The sequence below is a fragment of the Pogona vitticeps genome, chromosome 2, assembly GCF_051106095.1.
Source record: "Pogona vitticeps strain Pit_001003342236 chromosome 2, PviZW2.1, whole genome shotgun sequence".
In the NCBI taxonomy this organism is placed as follows: domain Eukaryota; kingdom Metazoa; phylum Chordata; class Lepidosauria; order Squamata; family Agamidae; genus Pogona; species Pogona vitticeps.
The window spans coordinates 155959279-155969147 of NC_135784.1; the positions used below are offsets into that span (position 1 = coordinate 155959279).

The 9869-nt window shown below is 42.3% G+C and overlaps 1 long non-coding RNA gene across 2 annotated transcripts; it reads right to left on the bottom strand.

The window, feature by feature from the left end:
- Positions 1 to 405: 405 nt before the first annotated feature.
- On the bottom strand, positions 406 to 9388 carry LOC140704620 (uncharacterized). 2 transcript variants are annotated; one of them, XR_012083933.2, is made up of 3 exons: positions 9160 to 9368; positions 4944 to 5181; positions 406 to 1410 (listed from the first exon to the last, which is right to left on the bottom strand). It is a non-coding gene; the product is annotated as an uncharacterized LOC140704620 (long non-coding RNA). The 2 variants fall into 2 exon arrangements; XR_013541555.1 differs by having other exon boundaries at positions 406 to 5181; positions 9160 to 9388.
- Between the last annotated feature and the right edge of the window lie 481 nt (positions 9389 to 9869).

Below are 9869 nucleotides of genomic sequence, written 5' to 3' on the forward strand. Positions count from 1 at the left end.
TATGGCCTCAGACCTGAGGTTCCCAACCTTGGGCCACCCTGATTTTTTCTTTTAGACTGCAGTTCCCAGAAACCCTGGCCAGCACAGCTGGTGGGGAAACCTTCTGGAATTGCAGTCCAAGACTACCCGGATGACCCAAGGTTGGGAACCACTGCCTCCAGACTATTTCTTGTGCATGGTGAGTTTCTGCAGAACACTCTGATTTTACGTATACACGAACACCTTAAAGATCTCCAGTGAAGTACTGATTTCAAAGAAGCAGACATGTTAGCAAAATTAGGTGGGGGGGAGAGAAAAAGAAGAAAAATTAAGCAAGAACAATACGTGGCACCTCACAGATGAACAAAGTAGTTTCAGTGTGAGCTGAGTGCTCAAACTATGTCCTCTGTATGGTTGTTGTGGGTCTTTTGGTTGTTGTGGGTCTTTGCTCTGAGAGCACAGAGTGCTGTCCTCTGAAGATGCCGGCCACAGAGACTGGCGAAACGTCAGGAAGAACAACCTTCAGAACACGGCCAAAGAGCATGAAAGACCCACAACAACCATTAGATCCCGGCCGTGAAAGCCTTCGCCAATATGTCCTCTGTATTTTGACAGATTCCTCTTGACCATTGAAGGTGCAAATAATAGTCCGAGTCAAAATGTATCATAGACACAGGAATGGGCCTACCAAGGTGTTAGTTACTTAAAATTGCAGGGTGATAAGCTTTGTGCCAGGTAGACTGGACTCGATGGAAGAGTCTCTTCCAGCTCTGCAGTTCTAATATTATTATACACCACTGTATATCCAACAAAGCTATTGTTTCTGGGTTGGTTGGTTTTAAATAGCCATTGCAAATTGGAAAATGGCTCCAAGCAACTCAATGGAAAATAAACCCTGAAGGTTATGTATAACAGTGGTCCCCAACCTTGGGCCTCCAGATGTTCTTGGACTTCAACTCCCAGAAATCCTGGCCAGCACAGATGGTGGTGAAGGCTTCTGTTTAAGCCCAGAAACAAATACTCTAAATTACAGCCATGGACTGAGAAGCTGACACTAAAACGCAGATGAAGTCCTTCATTTTATTTTCTCCAAGTTTCATAACTCTACCCCCAATTCTCAAGCTCTTCCCATTCTGTTAATGAAGAGGTTTGATATGTTCTTCTTTTTTGTCAGAAAGCAAATGAAATTCTCAAACATCTACGTAGACTGGTTAATTTCAACAGTTACCTTTATTTCCAGTACGAAGAAGACTAGCTGGCTAGATAGCTCAGCGATTGAGGTATCTGGCTGCGGAGACAGAGGTTGGGAGTTCAATTCCCCACTGGGCTTCCTGTGGAGAAAAGCCAGCCTGTGTGGCCTTGGGCAAGCTGAACAGTCACGTGGTGCCTCCAGAAGAAGGGAAGGGTAAGCCACTGTTCAGTATTCTCTACCTGGAAAGGGTAGCTATGAGTCAGAATAGATTTAATGGTACATGATTATTATACAGTATTATTATTATTATGAGAAAGATTGTGTTGTGCCTAGCTTCCACAGAAATGTTAAAAGACAAGGAACCTGTCAGAAAAAAAGACAACAAGTATAATTAGCTTCACAAATATGCTTTAATACATAGGGATTCAAATCCAAATTTTTAAAGAATTAAGCACTTGGAGGACCAAGACTGCGTGGACAAATCTACCGGTTTCAGTTCCCCCCACATTCTGATGTTTGTTTTGTTTTTGCCACATTTAAGAATAACTTTGCATATTTTGGAAAGTTCTTATAAAAAGAGAGCCATATGAAATTCCTAGCCATCCTTACTTTATAACATTGTTTTAAATGGCTAAGAATAAACTTTATGGGAGTAACTGGCAGCTTTATTACACAATGGATTTTCTCAGATTTTATTTTACTTCATTTGTCACGAGAATATATATTGCAAAACCTCAAAGATTTCAAAACACAAACACACATTCATGTACACTCCTATGTGTGCATATGTTTCTGCACATATACATTACACACAACACCCACCAACCCAGAGAGGCTAGTGTCCAGTTTGGAGTGTGTGAATTGTTGAAGCTTTTCCCCACAGTGGCAGATCCATGTCATGTGACCGATCATGCAACTGGTTGCACAAGTGACCTCACAACCAATGTGGAGGCGTTCGGGAGAAACTTAGACAACCACCTGGCAGATATCTTTTGATTTGCATTCCTGTATCGAGCAGGGTGTTGGACTTGATGGCCTTCGTGACCCCTTCCAGCTTCACTATTCTATGATTCTATGAAACAAGACATACAATGAGGAGTTTGCTGAAATATGACAGATGCTGGCACAATTGCCTTTCTGCAATTGTGCAATGTAACAGAAAGACACACATATACAACACAATATTGTATTGTACTGGGACAAAAACGACATCAGCTACAAGAAGTAGAGGCTAGGACATTTCTGTATGAAACTGAAATACACGCACAATAAGCACAATGACCACTCAGAAAAGTCACAATCGGCATTAAAAATTAATACAATCACAAAACAAAATACAAACACCCTTAAAAGCTTTTCAGGGAAAAATACTACACATTGCTGAGCAATAACTAAAAGTCCCACTCTGCTGAAGACCTCCAACAACTCATGAATCGTTTTAGCAAGGCCTGCCAAGATTTTGGACTAACAATCAGCCTAAAGAAAACACAAGTCATGGGCCAGGGCATGGACTCACCTCCCTCCATTACCATCTCCACACAAGAATTGGAGGTTGTTCATGACTTTGTCTATCTTGGCTCAACAATCTCTGACACACTCTCTCTAGATGTTGAGCTGGATAAACGCATTGGCCAAATTCAAAGAGAGTATGGCTCAATAAGAAGCTGACGACATATACCAAGTTCCAGGTCTATAGAGCCTGTGTCTTGAGCACACTCCTGTACTAGAGTAAGTCCTGGACCCTTTGTGCATGGCAGGAGAGGAAGCTGAACACATTCGATATGCATTGTCTCCAACAGATTTTTGGTATCACCTGGCAGGACAAAGTCCCAAATAGAGTAGTCCTGGATCGAGCTGGAATTTTTACCATGTATACATTACTGAAACAGCAATGTCTTGGGCATGTTGTAAGAATGGCTGATGGTCGGATTCCAGAGGATCTCCTGTATGGAGAATTAGTGCAGGGAAATCGCCCCAGAGGGAGACCACAGCCGCGATACAAGGACATCTGCAAGTGGGATCTGAAGGCCTTAGGAATGGACCTCAACAGATGGGAAACCTTGACATCTGAGCGCTCAGCCTGGAGGCAGGCGGTGCATCATGGCCTCTCCCAATTTGGAGAGACCCTTGTCCAACAGGCCGAGGTAAAGAGACAGTCCCGAAAGCAGCAAAATCAGCAAGCTGGACAAGGGACAGACTGTATTTGTCATCAGTGTGGAAGGGATTGTCACTCTCGAATCAGTCTCCTCAGCCACACTAAATGCTGTTCCAAGACCTCCATACAGAGCACGTTACCATAGTCTCTTGAGGCTGAAGGATGCCTAACATAACAACAACTAAAAGTATTGTACTGTATAGTTTGATAACAATGCTTTTTAGTATTAAGTTGCATCAGTTCTGTGGGCTGAGATTTCTGCAGACATACACAGGACTGCACTGTAAAAATGCCTAAATACAAAACCGATTCACACTTTCATGTGTTGATTAAATGAGAAGGACTAATAATAAGAGTGTAAGAATGGCATCTTTCCTACTCTTGGCTGAACACAGTACCTAACATGGAGCCCTTCTAGCTGAAGGAATGGTGCCTAGAGATTTCATTTCTGCAGTAGCTTATGGAGAAATCATTTATGCAGATATGTGTGTGCTGGTTGTTTTCGTGATGCTTTTGGTAATACAAAGTGAAAGAAGGAGGTCAGACAGAGGCAGAGGTCAGTAAAATGCCTAGTCATTTCTTGCAATTTCTGCTATTTTATCTGAAAGTGCAATGCTGACAGTTATCCCAAGCAGCATGCTCCCATTGGTCTCTGACATCAAAGCCCCACTCGTGTAAACGCTGTCCCAAGATTCTTGCAAATTGCAAAACATATTTCTTTCCCTGACTGCATTACACTTCACAGAGAAATATAAACACCTTCCCCCAAGCTGAACAAAATAGGAGCTGCCAACTTCACAGCAGGTGAGATGTTTATGGAAGAACTATTCAAAGATGCTCTCCTATTTATGTGTTGCTCTTTTGGTAAAATTCCCATTATAAGTTTACACAAAATTTAAATGTTTGGTTTTTTATCTCAAAAATCTCCTCATTTTTCAAGCACATTTCCAACTGAAAGTTGGTTTTTTATCAGTTCACATCTAGGTAGACTCCTTTCATCCCGTTCAGTCCAGGACCTTGCCTTCTATAAAATATAAAATAACCCAGATTTTCTTCATACCTAGGCATATAAGAAACTGCATTTTGGTCTTCCAGCCCGGTAATGTTTGACACTGACTGACAGCATCTCTCAAGGTTTTAGGCAGCTTTTCCAGCCTTACTTGGAGGGGCCAGGTATCAAATGTAAATACTTTCTGTACACAAAACATATATTCCATCACTAAGACCAGAAACAGGGATAGCCTATGGTTAGAAAAGAAACATTCTTAACTACTGAAGGCCTATGAGTTGCTGTTCTTGCTTGTGGGGGTAAAGAAATCAGTTGGCTCTCTTGGTGGTGCTGAAGGAGATTATTCTGAAATCTGATTATGCAAACCTGAGAAGCTCCTCAATTACTTCTCTCCAACATTCATGTGCTTTACAGCAGTGGTCCTCAACCTTGGGCCTCCAGATGTTCTTGGACTACAACTCCCAGAAGCCTTCACCACCACCTCTGCTAGCCAGGATTTCTGGGAATTGAAGTCCAAGAACATCTGGAGGCCCAAGGTTGGGGACCACTGTTTTACAGTATAATGATGTGTTACTTCTAACCAACGTTTCTGGCCTGACCTGCCATACCTAAAGATTTTCTTCTTATATGTGAGCATTTCATCTTCCCTGTCTTTTTTCTTTTTTCCAGAAAAAGCCTTTGATTGGTTTTTATCTCCCAGGCGCTTTCTCTCTTCTTTGTCTCTTCAATGTCTCCCAAGGTCTAAATTTGAAGAAAACGGTTTTCCAACTCAGCTAAAGTTAAAAGAAGAAGAAGTTTTCAGGGACTACAATTTCCACGAGCCTGCAGCCTGAAGGATTTTGGGAGCTGTCAACAGAAAAAAGGTAAGGTTTGCAAGCTCTATACAAAAAGAAACACTTTTTTTAAAAAAAGATCAATAAAATGGAAAGAGTTAAGCATATGCATACCCTAACTCACCCATGAAATTAAAAGAATGCAGAATCAAATAACACCCTAGAATGAATCCAAGAAAGGGAAGAGAGAGAGGTGGGTGGGGTTTTTTTAACCTATAGCAAACATGTTCATGCAAAACATTGGCCTGTGCCGTGTCCCATCCATGTGGGCGGAGGCTATTTAGTTATTTCCGGTGGCAGCTGCCTTCACACAGCAGTCTGGCTGTATTCAGTAACTCACCTCACTGGATTCCTTCATCTTGCTGCAAGCTCTGTTATTTGGAGGTTTGTTGTGTCATAGAAAAAAAATCCCCATTTCAAGTCCCTCCCTTCGATTCATTAAGGGAGAAAACTATGCATGTCTTCACTTTCTCAAATTCCTCTCCGCCACATGTCCAAACAGAGGCAGCAAAAGCATGTTATGTGGCACCTTACAGAGTAACAGATGTTCTACAACACAATCTTTCATAAACCACAGACCACTTCAAGTGTCACCCCAAATTTCAGATGCATATATGTAGTAGGTAGCTCAGGGAACGGAATTACAGTGGGGTCTTGACTTGAGAACTTAATCCGTATTGGAAGGCGGTTCTCAAGTCAAAAAGTCTGTAAGTCAAGTCTTCATTGACCTACAGTGCATTGAAAACCGATTAATCCCGTAAAAGGCCGTTTGTGTTCCATTTTGGTTTTTTTCTGGTCTCTAAGTCAAATCTCAGTCTGCAAGTCAAACCTAAATTTTGCGGCCAGAGAAGTCTGTAACTCAAAAAGTCTGTAAGTCAAGCCGTCTGTAAGTCAAGGGTCCACTGTAGCTCAGGGCACTGAAATTAAATGCAGAAAAATACTGAGAGTGAGAATTACATTGTTAACATTGGCTATTTGCAAAACTGTTGCTCTTCCTCTGACATTTTGTTTCCCATACGTTGTTGTTGACTTGTGGTGACCCTATGAATTAGAAACCTCTGGAAAGGTCCTCTCATCAAAAGATCTGCTCAACTCTTGCAAACTCAAGGCTGTTATGACTTCTTTTATTGAGTCAATCCATATCTTACTTGGCCTTCTGGTCTTTTCATTGCCTTCAAGCTTTCCCAGCATTATTGTGTTTTCAAGTGTCTTGTGATGTGCCCAAAGTACATAGCATGAGTTCAGCAGTTTTTGCTGCCAAGGAGAGTTCAGGCTTGATTTAATCTCAGATCCACTTATTCATCTTTCTAGTGGCCCATGGTATCCACAATGTCCCTCCTTCCGGCACATTATTTTGAACAAATCAATTTTTTTCCTGTCAGCTTTCTTCACTGTCCAAATTTCACATCCGCACATAGTAACTGGGAATACAATTGTGTGGATGATCCTTGCCTTGGTCTCCAGTGACACATATTTATACTTGGAGATCTTTTCTAGTTCCATCATAGCTGCCTGTCCGAGTCCCAGTCTTCTTCTGATTTATTGGCTTCAATCCCGATTTGGATCGATGACTGATTTTTTAAAAAATCTACAGTATTTCTACATTATTTATATTAAAGTTCTGTAATTCTTTGTAGATGTTATTCCCTACTATGCCTACTTTAAACTTAGTGGCAAAAATGACCCTGAATCTGAAATGCTGCCCCACTGATTTTAGAATATTGTCATTTTTATATCCAGCTTATATCCATTTATTATGTTGCATAAAGATTGGTCTTTTGTCTTGCATGAAAGGGCATTTCTGGTAGAAGACAGTGTGTATCTAATCGGAGGGAGAGCAAATAAATGAAGCCCTGACATTGTGGATGACATTATCAGTCCAGTTCTCATGTGTCCAAAATACCAGAAGAGCAACAAGCTCAACAAATCATGCAAAAATTTAGTACAGAGGTTCCTCATGTGGATATAGTAAACCTGCAAGACCCTGTTCTTTAAACCTCTTCCTACATGAAGACTGGCACAGTCTCTGTTCAAATTTGCCAAACATACAATACAAGAATGGCCAGTTTTAACACAGAGTATTTAAAAACTTCAATGTTTTATCATTTTGAGGCAAAATATAGCTACCTCACTCCCGCCAACCTAGCGGTTCGAAAGCATGCAAATGCAAGTAGATAAATAGGGACCACTTCGGTGGGAAGGTAACAGCGTTCCGTGTCTAAGTCGCACTGGCCATGTGACCACGGAAGTTTGTCTTCGGACAAACGCTGGCTCTGTGGCTTGGAAACGGGGATGAGCACCGCCCCCTAGAGTCGAACACGACTGGACAAAAATTGTCAAGGGGAACCTTTACCTTTTACCTTATAGCTACCTCATTGACAGAACGATCAACCAATCAGTCATTCTCCACCTAGAAATACCCTGGATTTATTTATGTTATTTATGCCATAACATGGATCTCACCTGGGCCTCACCTCACCAAGAATTCCAGATATTAAAATATTTCTGAAACAGGGCCAACTGCCTTGGCAGAAAACAAATTCCAAATCCCATACTGAGCTGGCTTCATTGTAGGTCAACCAGAAAGGCCCTAAAAGTGGGCAGACACATAAAAATGTGAAAGCTTTTTGGAGTGTATTCTCTCTTCAGCAGGTGAGAGGTGAAAGTTCAGTGTAAGGAAAGGGAAACACATGGGAGGAAAGTTGATCTTAAGTTTCTGTTGTCCACTTGTTTCAGGATGTGATTTTTCTCTCATTTACTAGTACTTTTCCTTTTAATATACATACTGTACTCTTCCTTCTTCCAAGACTCCCTTCAAAGTGTTCGCGAAGGCTTTCATGGCCGGGATCTGATGGTTGTTGTGGGTTTTTCGGGCTCTTTGGCCATGTTCTGAAGGTTGTTCTTCCTGACATTTCACCAACTGTACTGTCCTCTGAAGATACCGGCCACAGAGACTGGCAAAACGTTAGGAAGAACAACCTTCAGAACACGGCCAAAGAGCTCGAAAAACCCACAACAACCATTCCCTTCAAATCTTTATTATTACACCTAGCTTTTCACTAAGTGGACCAGTTGCTGGTTTTGAAAAAATTAGTAAGAGCTACATCGTTGACAGGCAGAATAGAGCTTCATTCTTCTGGTTTGAAAAAAGCACAACAGAAGTACAGTTTTGGATTTCCTAAAATTATCAAACTTGATTATCATATCAAATGGTTTGTAAACTAATGCAGTGATATTTACTGGTGGAAGAAAGATGGAATTATATATGAATCCAATATAAATGGGCTACATATATATTTATTGAATGTAATTATCATTATGTACTTATAAGCGTACTTATGTACTTATGTACATTATGTACTTATAAACGCTTATATGAATGCAAACTCATGCTTTTCTATGAAGCAAAACAAACAATCCCACATCCCAAGAGAAGCAATTTTCATGCCACATGTACTGCAAGCGGTGGCTTCAGACCATTTCTTTGCCTGCTGTGTTTTTTAAATTTTATTTATTTATTTATTTATTTATTTATTTATAGAATTAGCGGAGAAGGAGACCGTTGGGCCTCCAAGCCCGCTCCTCGTTATTTGACAGTAACAAGTCGTGTTTAAATCAAAGGGTACTGCTGCTTTCATGCAGCTGTGGTTGGGAGCAGGATGTTCATCTGATAAAATGCCGGAAGGCTTTGCTCCCTCGCGGGGCTCCAGAGCAACCCAGCCCGTCAAAACATCGCATTCGCCTTTCCAAATTGTTCCCTTCCCGGGACTTCCCCAGCCCCCAACAGAATACTACACTTGGCAGCCGAGTCTTCAGTACACGCCGCAGTACTGTGGCGCCCTCCCTTCCTTTATTTTCATAGCTCTCCTTTTGCCCCGCCCTCCCCTTTACATCCAATCACCTCCACGCTTTCATGGAAACCTTCTCTCCGCCCCCCCCCCCCGTTCTTCAATATTTCCTATAATGGCCCCGCCCCGTGTTCTAAACTCACAGGCCAACCATCTCGTCGGGGGGCCCCCAGATGCAAAGAGGAGAACTCGCGCTGATACTCTCTCTGCGGGACCGCTTCCTATTGGTGCAAAGTAGGTCAACCCCCCCCCACCGCCCTGGCTCTCTCACGTGACCACGTCTGTCAGCGCCTCCGCCTGAGTGTGGACGGACGGGGCACCTCAACGTGGGAGTACAGCTGAGCGGGCGGGGTTTGTCAAGGCGGAGCGCGACTCTCTGGTTGGCCATCCGTTAAATTAATCTAATGTGTTGCGGTCGGCTCGTATTGAGAAGGCGCGGGTGCTTCTTTCTTGGTTAAGGCGCCGCTTCCTCCTCCTCCTTTCCAAGGTACTATGGGTATGCTGGTTAGTCTAGCAGCAATGCTGGAGCTGGTATCTTTTAAATTTCCATATGATCCAGTTAAGATGTTTACTGAAGGGTCTGCTCGCTCCTGAAAAATTTGGGAGCCTGGCAAAAAGTAGTGCATTCATGGAAAAGAAAATTTACCAGCGCCTGCCTAGCAGCAACCCATGAGGGCGCTTCCATGTTCAGCAATAATATACCCAAATACCAGATTCTGCAGGGAAGAGGTGTAAAGAAAGAAGGATAAGTAACTTAGTTTTGCTGTGCTTGTAAACTTCTCAGGAATAGAAGCCAAAAAGTGGACTGTAGGGCTAGGCAGTGAAAAACACTATGACTGCGTGTTGTTGGTCT